Source organism: Helianthus annuus, chromosome 16 (genome assembly GCF_002127325.2).
Source record: "Helianthus annuus cultivar XRQ/B chromosome 16, HanXRQr2.0-SUNRISE, whole genome shotgun sequence".
NCBI classification, from domain to species: Eukaryota; Viridiplantae; Streptophyta; class Magnoliopsida; order Asterales; family Asteraceae; genus Helianthus; species Helianthus annuus.
This window is the reverse complement of record NC_035448.2, coordinates 181,916,141-181,930,635: the sequence shown is the minus strand read 5'-3', so window position 1 is coordinate 181,930,635 and position 14,495 is coordinate 181,916,141. Positions and strand designations below refer to the sequence as shown.

The following is a 14,495-nucleotide window of genomic DNA, read 5'->3' as shown; positions in this document are numbered from 1 at the left end:
CTTTTTTTTTTCCGTTCAAATACAAGCCTCTAATTTCTATTAAACCTAGAACGGTTTCTTCAAAATTTTTGAAAGTTAACGCAATGCATGTTTGACTAGGTAAGTTTGATCCACATCCGCTTATAAAATCTCGTTGTTTAGGGATTGCCAAGCAAAGTTAAAGTAGGTCGTGCATGCTTGGTAAAGCGGGTTTGGTGATGAATGTCGGGTTGTAGCCAAAAAGTTGTTTAACAAAAAGATTTAGGATAAGATAAGATTTTTTTTTTTTTTTTGAAAGACAAAAATGGTTTTTGGTGTTTACATTTGTTAGCCGAAATTGTGTAAAAGACAAAAATGGTTATTGGTGTTAACAATTTTGATAGCCGAAATTGTGTAAAAAAAAAAAGGCCATTTATATTTCAGGATATGGAGAGCCAATGGGTTATGGAGACTATTTCAGGAAATAAAGTAAAAAGGGTCGCGCTATTTAGGGCATACGGGGTGTCATCGGTGACCCCCATCGGTGACCCATTTTGCCGATTAGGTATACACCGCCAACCATGCGGTGACCAAGAGAGAGGTGCAGAAACGGTGGCGGCTCACCGAGGAGAGAGGGAGGAGAGAGAGAGGCCTTGTCCAATCAATGTTTTTCTTTTTTCTTTTTTTTTAAAAAAAAAAAAAACCAATTTGTAACACCCATGTTATAATTTTTAAGGTTTTCGTATAAATATCGAAAATAAACATGAAATTGCGATTAAGTATTCTTAGAAAATACAAGTAATCTAAAAAAAAAAAAACTTTTACAACTTAAAAGTTTCCAACGTAATATAAATAAGTTCGCCGTTTAAAAGATATGGCGTAACGCCGTGCGGAAGCTTTAATCCCGAGTGTTAGATTTTATTGTGTTCGGTTCCTCATCGAGCTTGATCTTCATCCGGGCACTCTTGGCATTCACCTATGATCAAAACCGTTAAAATCATTAGTTTTGACGTTGTTATATAATAACATAATCCCAAGGCTTAATGCCACATTAGAAATAACAAAAATATAAAAAGTGATTCTGAATCCACCGTAAATTACGGTATCACCGTAATTTACGGTGAGACCTGGAAATGTCTGGTCACCGTAAACCAGGAGATCTGCTCCGTAAACCATATCACAACCACCGTAAATTACGGTTCTACCGTAATTTACGGTAGTACCTGGAATGTCAGGTTTTGTTTTGTTTGATCATTACTCCAAGACCCGACTCTCGGTTTTCAGTTTTCTATGATACTAATTCATTAAAACCTCATATTTCTAATATGTTATAAAATATTCAAAATCAACCATCAAACCATCATAATCCGAAACAATAACCATGCCTTACTTGATTATTCGACCCGTTTGGCTCGTCTACGGAATTCCTTCCTTTTTGACGACTACCAACGAGTTCTAACCATCTTTTGACCAAATATTCAATGTGGCGATATCATCGCTATATTTCATAGTAACTTATATTTTAAAATACAACTACGCATATCGCCATGATCTAATTAATGCGTACCTGGCTCGAGTCAACATATAGACCCGTTTTGTACCTTTCTTTTATTAGCCGCTACTTTATAGCAACGCAATAATCCACTTCCCGTTCACTCCTGTGAACATTTAACTTAACAACCAAACATTAGTCGATATTGTCAAATGGTGTCATCACCACCATTTGACCCATTTGGTATTTATGACCAAACATTTATACTTATGTCAAAACATGACTTTTAATATCCCCTTCACACATCCGACCCATTTCAAGTTTCGCTATAAGGTAACCTTAAAGAAATCTTATAAATTCTTAGTCGATTCACGACTAAATTACCCTTTTGTCCATTTTACCATTAACCATGGTTTTGATCATTTTTATTCGTTCCGACTCACATCGCTTAGTGTCGGAACTTCAATTTCGAATGTAATCGGTTGTCACATTTATCATCTATAAAATACATACGTTTACTACAATTGGGCGTAAGCTTTACTTACCTCGCGTTCGCGCAAACATTCTTCGCATCCATGATCCGTTTGACCCGTTCCTTTCCAAGCTCCCACCTAGCTTGTTTAGAGTCAACTATATCACGACATCCATAAGATGGTTAGATTGGTCATTCTATATAATGGCCAACACCCTATGGACCCCCCTTTTTTTTGCATCAAAATTTCGCTCATGCCGACTGTGATTCGTGTCCACAATCATCTCATATTTAATTCCGACCCATTACATGGGTTCATTAATATCTCGCGCTTTCCTTTCTTCGGTTTGCGCTCATATTTGCATTCAATCTCGTCCCATTACCGGGTTCTTTATCTTTTCCAATGTTTCGTTTTATCTAACCCGTTTAACTTGTTGTGTGAAAATTCGTCACTTATGAATGTCAAACTTCAATATTTGTTCGACCCGTTCAACTTTAAAATAGTTGAACATGATTTATCAAAACTTCTATTTACTTTATCTTGTCATCTTTTAGTAATGACTCAAAATCCAAGTCTTTTAACTTTCCATCCGAGTTCCCGTTTCTCGGTCTACGCATGTGTTTAAATCCTTACCCACCAACCGGGTGTTTTACCGAAGTCGTTATTATTGCAACCCTTACGGTACGCATTATGACTTCGTTTCGCTTTTATATTCCTACTTTGTTCTCAAGTTTGGCGTTTTACAAAAACGACTCGTTTAGAGACATCCGCATTTTCCGGGTTCAAGTGTAAGTACACTCCCTCCCAAACACTTGTCTAAATCATTTTACATGCTTGCGTTCTCCGGGTTCGAGTGTAAGTACACTCCCTCCCAATTCATGTCTAAATCATTTTACATGCTTTCATTTTCCGGGTTCGAGTGTAAGTACACTCCCTCCCAATTCATGTCTAAATCATTTTACATGCTTTCATTTTCCGGGTTCGAGTGTAAGTACACCCCCTCCCAATTCATGTCTAAATCATTTTACATGCTTTCATTTTCCAGGTTCGAGTGTAAGTACACCCCCTCCCAATTCATGTCTAAATCATTTTACATGTTTCTTTGTCCCTTCACTTGGGCTCGTTTTCCTAATGTAGTACGCTTCCGTCTCTCGGCTGTGCGTTTACATTATTATCAAATATTTTGCTCATTTGATTCTTTTGGGTACCTTTTTAATTTGTTCCATTTATCCCGTCCTTACTACATCAGATGTAAATGTGTCTGCTATAAGAAACTCATGGTATCATATGCCACTGCTTACTTGGCCAGAGTAAGCGATTAACACATGACATACACGACCTTATTATAGTTTTCACATCACACCCCATGTAAGTAACACCTCTATTTAGTTTTCTTGGAAATAATATCCTGGATATGTATTCTATTCAGGTTTCCCAAGTTTGTAATTTACATATGCGACAATCATTCTTTACATGTTTGTTGCATATTGCTAATTGCGCGATTATATTTAAAAGCACGCACCTGATAATGCTTGCCCCGACGGGCGTCTCTTGCCATTAACCTTGTTCGCGGTCTTTATGCGATTTAGTCCTTAGTGAGCATGTTCCTCTTGTCATGCCTCGGACTATTCCTCTATCACATCCTTAATTTGTTTGTCCTTTGTCATCTTTAAATGCAAGTGTCCTTAAATCAAGACATTCACAAAAGTTAGTAATGTCAACTTCAATAATCCCCTGTATTATAATACAAGGCTTTTTCTACTATAAGCGTCAACGCGCGTATTTTTGTCAACTATATCAATCATTTAGTTGGGGTAATGTGTATTACACGGTAACCCTATGTGTTATTTACAATACTTTAATACACTAGACCATCAGCATACATGCACTTACCGGATTTGCGATCAAGCCTCGAACCGAACACTATTCTTTATCAAGAGCGTAAGGTTTAAGTCCAAGCATGGTTTTCCCCACCATACTTGAATCTCTTAAACCAAGGCTCTGATACCAACTTGTAACACCCATGTTATAATTTTTAAGGTTTTCGTATAAATATCGAAAATAAACATGAAATTGCGATTAAGTATTCTTAGAAAATACAAGTAATCTAAAAAAAAAAACTTTTACAACTTAAAAGTTTCCAACGTAATATAAATAAGTTCGTCGTTTAAAAGATATGGCGTAACGCCGTGCGGAAGCTTTAATCCCGAGTGTTAGATTTTATTGTGTTCGGTTCCTCATCGAGCTTGATCTTCATCCGGGCACTCTTGGTGGCATTCACCTATGATCAAAACCGTTAAAATCATTAGTTTTGACGTTGTTATATAATAACATAATCCCAAGGCTTAATGCCACATTAGAAATAACAAAAATATAAAAAGTGATTCTGAATCCACCGTAAATTACGGTATCACCGTAATTTACGGTGAGACCTGGAAATGTCTGGTCACCGTAAACCAGGAGATCTGCTCCGTAAACCATATCACAACCACCGTAAATTACGGTTCTACCGTAATTTACGGTAGTACCTGGAATGTCAGGTTTTGTTTTGTTTGATCATTACTCCAAGACCCGACTCTCGGTTTTCAGTTTTCTATGATACTAATTCATTAAAACCTCATATTTCTAATATGTTATAAAATATTCAAAATCAACCATCAAACCATCATAATCCGAAACAATAACCATGCCTTACTTGATTATTCGACCCGTTTGGCTCGTCTACGGAATTCCTTCCTTTTTGACGACTACCAACGAGTTCTAACCATCTTTTGACCAAATATTCAATGTGGCGATATCATCGCTATATTTCATAGTAACTTATATTTTAAAATACAACTACGCATATCGCCATGATCTAATTAATGCGTACCTGGCTCGAGTCAACATATAGACCCGTTTTGTACCTTTCTTTTATTAGCCGCTACTTTATAGCAACGCAATAATCCACTTCCCGTTCACTCCTGTGAACATTTAACTTAACAACCAAACATTAGTCGATATTGTCAAATGGTGTCATCACCACCATTTGACCCATTTGGTATTTATGACCAAACATTTATACTTATGTCAAAACATGACTTTTAATATCCCCTTCACACATCCGACCCATTTCAAGTTTCGCTATAAGGTAACCTTAAAGAAATCTTATAAATTCTTAGTCGATTCACGACTAAATTACCCTTTTGTCCATTTTACCATTAACCATGGTTTTGATCATTTTTATTCGTTCCGACTCACATCGCTTAGTGTCGGAACTTCAATTTCGAATGTAATCGGTTGTCACATTTATCATCTATAAAATACATACGTTTACTACAATTGGGCGTAAGCTTTACTTACCTCGCGTTCGCGCAAACATTCTTCGCATCCATGATCCGTTTGACCCGTTCCTTTCCAAGCTCCCACCTAGCTTGTTTAGAGTCAACTATATCACGACATCCATAAGATGGTTAGATTGGTCATTCTATATAATGGCCAACACCCTATGGACCCCCCTTTTTTTTTACACACTTATCAATCAAAACATGCCATATATTCAACAATTAGTTTCATACCATAATTCTTTTCATTCACTAACCGTTTGACCCGTTAGTGAAGTTACTTATACAACTAGTTAGTAAGTGATTTTAAACACTTTAAGCATGTCACATAAAGTGCCATTTGTTCCCAACAATCAATACTTCATGCCTAAAGCAAGTATATACAATCCTATGTCTTTTTCTTGGTTAATAAAAACATTATTTATGTGCAGCGATTTTCTATTTAGCTGCTGTAATTGACCATTTTGACCCGTTTAAAATCTGAATTAGATCAACATGTTCAAAGATGGATCGTAGAACACTCCAATACCTTCGCAAACATATAAGGTACACCTTCTAACGAATTTTCTATGATTTTATATGATTTTTATAAAATCAGTTCAGCAACTATATTTTCATTTTTTGACAGCTTTCAAGTTCTGAACAGCAGTTTTAATTCGCCTTTTTGACCTATTTAACAACCACATTTGTTTCTTATGATTGAAAACAGTAAAAATTTACTTCATAAGCTTTCCGAAAAGGTATGGAACACCCGAAACGGATAAACGGTTGATTTTATATGATTTTTTTAAGATTAGTAAAAACCCATATAAAAAGCTACGGAAATCATGTTTAGGGTTCTTTCGAATTCGACCCAAATCATCAAACGCAACACTTTTCCATGGCTAAAACCCTTATTAAACTATTTGTTAATGGTTAGAAACCTATAACACAATGATTGTAGGTTAAGAGATGTCATAAACCCACTACTTAATCATCAAATCAAACTCTACATACAAACTAGTAGACAACACGATTTCACTTAGGAATTTTAACGAGCACCTTGTAGGCGAGATTCATACGCATCTATTATCCAATTCATGGTTAACCATTAACCAAGTTTTAACATCAAAATCAAACCTCTATGTCTTGTGTGCATTAAGCACATCTAGAACTTATATCTCATCATCAATTTTTTTCTCAGATTTACCATCACTTTTCAAGTGTTCATCATAATATCATAAAAATCCACTTAACACATATATGGGTAATCATTCAATCTCTAATTTATGACACTAATTTATCAAGTTCTCATCTAGGGTTTGTTCCTAGACTCATACTCATATCAATTCAACTATAATATTCATCATGCACACAAGAATTTCGTTCATGAATGTTTATCCAAATTTCAAGATATCACCAAATGATAAAATTCGACATACCTTGTGATCTCCTAGCATGGTTGATCATGAATTTAGTTAAAGCCCTAATTTCCAACTCGATTTCCCTTAGATTTTGATGGATTTTAGTGAGTTTAGGGTTTTGAAAAGAACCCTTCTCCTGGCTCTGTGTATACGTCGACCAAACACACACATGTGTGTGTGTTTTGGTGTTTATTTGTTTTAATTAAAAACATTTTTTCCTTTTGCCCCTTTTAGTCCCTATAGTTCCATATTTTGTAAAATGGTTATCTATTTCATGTTTTTCCTTATTGTTTTTTTTTTTCCAATTCAATTTACTAACTAGGTTAATTATTCCTAGTTATGTTACACTTGGTTATGACCAATTTATAATTTACATATGTATATGTAAATTTTATATTTTGGGGTGTTACAAGTCTACCCCCCTTAAAGAGGTTTCGTCCTCGAAACCTTTTCTTACATAATTCATCGAGTTTAAACTCAATGTATTCGATCCTAGCATTCTTTTAAACATTACTTATATTTTTAACCAATCGTTATTAGTACCAGAAAAGTATGGTAACATCTTTTTGGTTACTAATTGTCTACACATCTCATACGACATAATGCAACTTGAAATAACGTAATTTTGTTATTTCCACTAGTTTAGTTAACTTAGCGATATCCATCGCTTTCATATACTATGGAATTCTTTATGAATCCATTACTTTGACCCGTTTAAAGGTCTTTAGTGAGAATTTTCACTTTTAGCAACAATTTCTTTTGTTTTCAAATTTATTCATTCGATTTAGTTATACCGAATCCACCGCTTACAAGCAAACCAAATTTCTTGATTTTAATTGCTGACCTTAACCGGTCTCGCTAACTAGACTTATTAGTCCAGTTACTTTTTACAGCTTGCTTGGTTATAATGTGATTCTACTTCACATTGCAGTTCTTGACCGTGATCGCGTCATATCATACTTAATTTATATCAAAATTTCATTTTCGAAAATATTACTTTTCAAACATAACGTCTTGCGCCTATCAGTGTCAAAACTTGAACCTTTCATGCTTAATATTCAATTTCCTATCAGCATACATATTTGTAAAAACGTTATTTCTTACTAAAACCAAAGTTTTAGTTTAGGATCTTTTCTTTATCTTTTGTCAATTATCCATACCAGGACATTGACAATCTGTAATTTATTCTTTTTACAGTCTAGTTTTATGTGGGAATTCTCTACTGGTTCCCCCGCTCGTCTACGTAACCCGTAGATTCTTTTACTTGGCCTCGTAGGCTATTTATTTAGGCTTTCACCTCTTTAGGGCGTTGCCTTTATGATTCCTTCCCTTTCTATTCGTGACCCATGGGTCAGTTTAGTCCCGTAGACCATTACATTGTTTCTAACCCGAAGGTTATAATGATCCCGTAGATTCTCCTTTTTATATTTGAAAATTATTTTTTTTTTTTGCATCAAAATTTCGCTCATGCCGACTGTGATTCGTGTCCACAATCATCTCATATTTAATTCCGACCCATTACATGGGTTCATTAATATCTCGCGCTTTCCTTTCTTCGGTTTGCGCTCATATTTGCATTCAATCTCGTCCCATTACCGGGTTCTTTATCTTTTCCAATGTTTCGTTTTATCTAACCCGTTTAACTTGTTCGTGTGAAAATTCGTCACTTATGAATGTCAAACTTCAATATTTGTTCGACCCGTTCAACTTTAAAATAGTTGAACATGATTTATCAAAACTTCTATTTACTTTATCTTGTCATCTTTTAGTAATGACTCAAAATCCAAGTCTTTTAACTTTCCATCCGAGTTCCCGTTTCTCGGTCTACGCATGTGTTTAAATCCTTACCCACCAACCGGGTGTTTTACCGAAGTCGTTATTATTGCAACCCTTACGGTACGCATTATGACTTCGTTTCGCTTTTATATTCCTACTTTGTTCTCAAGTTTGGCGTTTTACAAAAACGACTCGTTTAGAGACATCCGCATTTTCCGGGTTCGAGTGTAAGTACACTCCCTCCCAAACACTTGTCTAAATCATTTTACATGCTTGCGTTCTCCGGGTTCGAGTGTAAGTACACTCCCTCCCAATTCATGTCTAAATCATTTTACATGCTTTCATTTTCCGGGTTCGAGTGTAAGTACACTCCCTCCCAATTCATGTCTAAATCATTTTACATGCTTTCATTTTCCGGGTTCGAGTGTAAGTACACCCCCTCCCAATTCATGTCTAAATCATTTTACATGCTTTCATTTTCCAGGTTCGAGTGTAAGTACACCCCCTCCCAATTCATGTCTAAATCATTTTACATGTTTCTTTGTCCCTTCACTTGGGCTCGTTTTCCTAATGTAGTACGCTTCCGTCTCTCGGCTGTGCGTTTACATTATTATCAAATATTTTGCTCATTTGATTCTTTTGGGTACCTTTTTAATTTGTCCCATTTATCCCGTCCTTACTACATCAGATGTAAATGTGTCTGCTATAAGAAACTCATGGTATCATATGCCACTGCTTACTTGGCCAGAGTAAGCGATTAACACATGACATACACGACCTTATTATAGTTTTCACATCACACCCCATGTAAGTAACACCTCTATTTAGTTTTCTTGGAAATAATATCCTGGATATGTATTCTATTCAGGTTTCCCAAGTTTGTAATTTACATATGCGACAATCATTCTTTACATGTTTGTTGCATATTGCTAATTGCGCGATTATATTTAAAAGCACGCACCTGATAATGCTTGCCCCGACGGGCGTCTCTTGCCATTAACCTTGTTCGCGGTCTTTATGCGATTTAGTCCTTAGTGAGCATGTTCCTCTTGTCATGCCTCGGACTATTCCTCTATCACATCCTTAATTTGTTTGTCCTTTGTCATCTTTAAATGCAAGTGTCCTTAAATCAAGACATTCACAAAAGTTAGTAATGTCAACTTCAATAATCCCCTGTATTATAATACAAGGCTTTTTCTACTATAAGCGTCAACGCGCGTATTTTTGTCAACTATATCAATCATTTAGTTGGGGTAATGTGTATTACACGGTAACCCTATGTGTTATTTACAATACTTTAATACACTAGACCATCAGCATACATGCACTTACCGGATTTGCGATCAAGCCTCGAACCGAACACTATTCTTTATCAAGAGCGTAAGGTTTAAGTCCAAGCATGGTTTTCCCCACCATACTTGAATCTCTTAAACCAAGGCTCTGATACCAACTTGTAACACCCATGTTATAATTTTTAAGGTTTTTGTATAAATATCGAAAATAAACATGAAATTGCGATTAAGTATTCTTAGAAAATACAAGTAATCTAAAAAAAAAAAACTTTTACAACTTAAAAGTTTCCAACGTAATATAAATAAGTTCGTCGTTTAAAAGATATGGCGTAACGCCGTGCGGAAGCTTTAATCCCGAGTGTTAGATTTTATTGTGTTCGGTTCCTCATCGAGCTTGATCTTCATCCGGGCACTCTTGGCATTCACCTATGATCAAAACCGTTAAAATCATTAGTTTTGACGTTGTTATATAATAACATAATCCCAAGGCTTAATGCCACATTAGAAATAACAAAAATATAAAAAGTGATTCTGAATCCACCGTAAATTACGGTATCACCGTAATTTACGGTGAGACCTGGAAATGTCTGGTCACCGTAAACCAGGAGATCTGCTCCGTAAACCATATCACAACCACCGTAAATTACGGTTCTACCGTAATTTACGGTAGTACCTGGAATGTCAGGTTTTGTTTTGTTTGATCATTACTCCAAGACCCGACTCTCGGTTTTCAGTTTTCTATGATACTAATTCATTAAAACCTCATATTTCTAATATGTTATAAAATATTCAAAATCAACCATCAAACCATCATAATCCGAAACAATAACCATGCCTTACTTGATTATTCGACCCGTTTGGCTCGTCTACGGAATTCCTTCCTTTTTGACGACTACCAACGAGTTCTAACCATCTTTTGACCAAATATTCAATGTGGCGATATCATCGCTATATTTCATAGTAACTTATATTTTAAAATACAACTACGCATATCGCCATGATCTAATTAATGCGTACCTGGCTCGAGTCAACATATAGACCCGTTTTGTACCTTTCTTTTATTAGCCGCTACTTTATAGCAACGCAATAATCCACTTCCCGTTCACTCCTGTGAACATTTAACTTAACAACCAAACATTAGTCGATATTGTCAAATGGTGTCATCACCACCATTTGACCCATTTGGTATTTATGACCAAACATTTATACTTATGTCAAAACATGACTTTTAATATCCCCTTCACACATCCGACCCATTTCAAGTTTCGCTATAAGGTAACCTTAAAGAAATCTTATAAATTCTTAGTCGATTCACGACTAAATTACCCTTTTGTCCATTTTACCATTAACCATGGTTTTGATCATTTTTATTCGTTCCGACTCACATCGCTTAGTGTCGGAACTTCAATTTCGAATGTAATCGGTTGTCACATTTATCATCTATAAAATACATACGTTTACTACAATTGGGCGTAAGCTTTACTTACCTCGCGTTCGCGCAAACATTCTTCGCATCCATGATCCGTTTGACCCGTTCCTTTCCAAGCTCCCACCTAGCTTGTTTAGAGTCAACTATATCACGACATCCATAAGATGGTTAGATTGGTCATTCTATATAATGGCCAACACCCTATGGACCCCCCCTTTTTTTTACACACTTATCAATCAAAACATGCCATATATTCAACAATTAGTTTCATACCATAATTCTTTTCATTCACTAACCGTTTGACCCGTTAGTGAAGTTACTTATACAACTAGTTAGTAAGTGATTTTAAACACTTTAAGCATGTCACATAAAGTGCCATTTGTTCCCAACAATCAATACTTCATGCCTAAAGCAAGTATATACAATCCTATGTCTTTTTCTTGGTTAATAAAAACATTATTTATGTGCAGCGATTTTCTATTTAGCTGCTGTAATTGACCATTTTGACCCGTTTAAAATCTGAATTAGATCAACATGTTCAAAGATGGATCGTAGAACACTCCAATACCTTCGCAAACATATAAGGTACACCTTCTAACGAATTTTCTATGATTTTATATGATTTTTATAAAATCAGTTCAGCAACTATATTTTCATTTTTTGACAGCTTTCAAGTTCTGAACAGCAGTTTTAATTCGCCTTTTTGACCTATTTAACAACCACATTTGTTTCTTATGATTGAAAACAGTAAAAATTTACTTCATAAGCTTTCCGAAAAGGTATGGAACACCTGAAACGGATAAACGGTTGATTTTATATGATTTTTTTAAGATTAGTAAAAACCCATATAAAAAGCTACGGAAATCATGTTTAGGGTTCTTTCGAATTCGACCCAAATCATCAAACGCAACACTTTTCCATGGCTAAAACCCTTATTAAACTATTTGTTAATGGTTAGAAACCTATAACACAATGATTGTAGGTTAAGAGATGTCATAAACCCACTACTTAATCATCAAATCAAACTCTACATACAAACTAGTAGACAACACGATTTCACTTAGGAATTTTAACGAGCACCTTGTAGGCGAGATTCATACGCATCTATTATCCAATTCATGGTTAACCATTAACCAAGTTTTAACATCAAAATCAAACCTCTATGTCTTGTGTGCATTAAGCACATCTAGAACTTATATCTCATCATCAATTTTTTTCTCAGATTTACCATCACTTTTCAAGTGTTCATCATAATATCATAAAAATCCACTTAACACATATATGGGTAATCATTCAATCTCTAATTTATGACACTAATTTATCAAGTTCTCATCTAGGGTTTGTTCCTAGACTCATACTCATATCAATTCAACTATAATATTCATCATGCACACAAGAATTTCGTTCATGAATGTTTATCCAAATTTCAAGATATCACCAAATGATAAAATTCGACATACCTTGTGATCTCCTAGCATGGTTGATCATGAATTTAGTTAAAGCCCTAATTTCCAACTCGATTTCCCTTAGATTTTGATGGATTTTAGTGAGTTTAGGGTTTTGAAAAGAACCCTTCTCCTGGCTCTGTGTATACGTCGACCAAACACACACATGTGTGTGTGTTTTGGTGTTTATTTGTTTTAATTAAAAACATTTTTTCCTTTTGCCCCTTTTAGTCCCTATAGTTCCATATTTTGTAAAATGGTTATCTATTTCATGTTTTTCCTTATTGTTTTTTTTTTTTTTTTTCCAATTCAATTTACTAACTAGGTTAATTATTCCTAGTTATGTTACATTTGGTTATGACCAATTTATAATTTACATATGTATATGTAAATTTTATATTTTGGGGTGTTACACAATTCACCTAAGAGGGGAGTGCCGCCATCAATTTAGGGTGTTAGGAGAGTTTAAGAGGGGAGTTGACGTGGCACACGAGGATTGGTTTGGCGTAAGAGAGGGGACTCACCTATTAGGTGAGCACCCCTTCACCCTTAGTACACACCATATATGATATGTGGATGTTATTTCTTATACTTTTTTTGCTAATTTTGTTTATATTTTACAACAATTATATTTTTTTAACGGCACATTTCTTTTATTCCCTGCTTTCTGTAGGACTTCAACCCAAGACCTCTTTCTTCTAAAGTATTTAAAAACTTTATCTTTGCCAGTGTACCACCACCTCATTGGTTCCAACAATTATTACATATAACACTATAAAAATTTGACGTTTATTTAGTGTCCCAATTAACTAGAGTGGTGCGTTAGTGGGTACTATGTTTCCAATCTTTTTTGTTCGTAATGTCCGTTGCAGTTGTAAGCGTTGTTTAATTTAAGAAGTAGAGACGTTCTTAAGAATTAGATGAAAATTGTCTCAACTAGTATCACTTCTTCTTATCTATCGTTCTTGAAATCTAACCTGCTCGAAGGGTTCTATCAAGGTGAGTTTTACATTTCGAGATTATAGAATATAAAAAATAAATACCTTTTTAGGAGGGTGTATGGGGTTAGAGACACACTTGAGACATGATGCAAATAGATCATAATTGATCCATATTGATTGTTTAAATGGATCAATCTGTTGGATTACTTATTGATGATGGATATGCCTTTTTCATCCATTGGATCATCATATAAATGGACTGAATGGACTGGGTGGGATACGGATCAAGACCCAATTCACTAACAGGCCTGGTTCACTACCCAATACATGAACAATCCACTAAAAGATCAGGTGTTCCTGATAACACATAAAATGATAGTATATGTAACATACTAATATTAGAAAAACCGAGATTTTTTTAGATTAACTATAGTTTGATATATTAGAAAAAGATTGTTGTGTACGGGGGTCAATTTAGATTAGAGGTGCGAACGAACAGAGCCACTAGTGAACTATTTTAGACCAACTCGCTAATTAGTTGGAATAGATTCTAGCTAAAACAGTTAGATCTTGAGCTCGACTCTTGAAGCTTGTTTATTAAACAAGCCTGAACCCATGCATCATACAGACATAGACCAAGCATGTTATTTATTTAGATGTTAATCTTTTTTTATTTTTTATGGATAAATTGAACACACAAAGCTGTATATATAAGTGTATATATAAATAAACTAAAACAATAAAATAATAAACAAATTGAACCCGAATTTGAAAAAAAATTACAAGCAAAACTCGAAATTTGGATATAAAACTAATAATAAGTCGAGGAAGTATTCTAACATGGATAAGCTAATTTATTTGGGCACTCTATAAATCAATAAATCATAGTCAAAATTTATATACATAGGTATTATGAAATCCAAATAAAATATGAAGGTTGGCTTTTTAAGGCTGGAGAGTGTG

General features: G+C 34.9%; 1 long non-coding RNA gene across 10 annotated transcripts; it reads right to left on the bottom strand.

Moving 5' to 3' along the window:
- Nucleotides 1-711: 711 nt before the first annotated feature.
- Nucleotides 712-12,922, bottom strand: LOC110918413. 10 transcript variants are annotated; one of them, XR_004883154.1, is made up of 5 exons: nucleotides 12,607-12,922; nucleotides 9,387-11,289; nucleotides 3,446-5,350; nucleotides 1,526-2,080; nucleotides 712-934 (listed from the first exon to the last, which is right to left on the bottom strand). It is a non-coding gene; the product is annotated as an uncharacterized LOC110918413 (long non-coding RNA). The 10 variants fall into 10 exon arrangements; XR_004883156.1 differs by having other exon boundaries at nucleotides 1,560-2,080; XR_004883158.1 differs by having other exon boundaries at nucleotides 712-1,630; nucleotides 1,996-2,080.
- Between the last annotated feature and the right edge of the window lie 1,573 nt (nucleotides 12,923-14,495).